The sequence below is a fragment of the Trichechus manatus genome, unplaced genomic scaffold (genome assembly GCF_000243295.1).
Source record: "Trichechus manatus latirostris isolate Lorelei unplaced genomic scaffold, TriManLat1.0 scaffold00002, whole genome shotgun sequence".
NCBI lineage: Eukaryota > Metazoa > Chordata > Mammalia > Sirenia > Trichechidae > Trichechus > Trichechus manatus.
The window spans coordinates 1,011,000-1,012,163 of NW_004443938.1; positions in this window are offsets into that span (position 1 = coordinate 1,011,000).

Here is a 1,164-nt window from a genome sequence, read left to right on the forward strand (position 1 = left end):
CAGCATACAGATTGAATAAGTATGGTGAAAGCATACAACCCTGATGCACACTTTTCTTGACTTTAAACCATAAAGTATCCTCTTGTTCTGTTCCAATGACTGCCTCTTGATCTAAGTACAGGTTCCTCATGAGCACAATTAAGTGTTCTGCAATTCCCATTCTTCACAATGTTGTCCATAATTTGTTACAATCCATACAGTTGAATACCTTTGCATAGTCAATAAAACACAGGTAAACATCTTTCTGGTATTCTCTGTTTTCAGCCAGGATCCATCTGACATCAGCAGTGATATCCCTTCTTCCATACCTCTTCTGACTCTGGCTTGAATTTCTGGCAGCTCCCTGTCAATGTACTGCTGCAGCCACTTTTGAATGATCTTCAGTAAAATTTTACTTGCATGTGATATTAATATACTGTTTGATAATTTCCTCATTCTGTCAGATCATCTTTCTTTGGAATGAGTACAAATATGGATCTCTTCCTGTCGGTTGACCAGGTAGCTGTCTTCCAAATTTTCCAGCATAGTTGAGTGAGCACTTCCCGTGTTGCGTCAGTTTGTTGAAACGTCTCAGTTGGTATTCTGTCAGTTCCTGGAGCCTCGTTTTTCACCAATGCCTTCAGTGCAGTTTGGACTTTTTTCTTCATTGCCACCAGTTCTTGATCATATGCTTCCTCCTCAAATGGTTGAACATTGACCAATTCTTTTTGGTACAGTGACTCTGTGTATTCCTTCCATCTTCTTTTTATGCTTCCTGCATTGTTTAGTATTTTCCCTGTCGAATCTATCAGTATTGTAACTCGAGGCTTGATTTTTTTCTTCAGTTCTTTCAGCTTGAGAAATGCTAAGTGTGTTCTCCCCTTTGGTTTTCTAACTCCAGGTCTTTGCAGATGTCATTATCATAATTTACTTCTGTGTTCTTGAGCTGCCCTTTGAAATCTGTTCAACTCTTTTACTACATCTTTTCTTCTTTTCTCTTCAGCTACTTGATGTTGAAGAGCAAGTTGCAGAGTCTCTTCTGACATCCATTTTGGTCTTTTCTTTCTTTCTTGTCTTTTTTTTTTTCTTTTATTGTACTTCAGGTGAAGGCTTACAGAACAAATAGTTTCTCATGAAACAGTAGTACACATATTGTTTTATGACATTGCTTAACAACCCCACAAC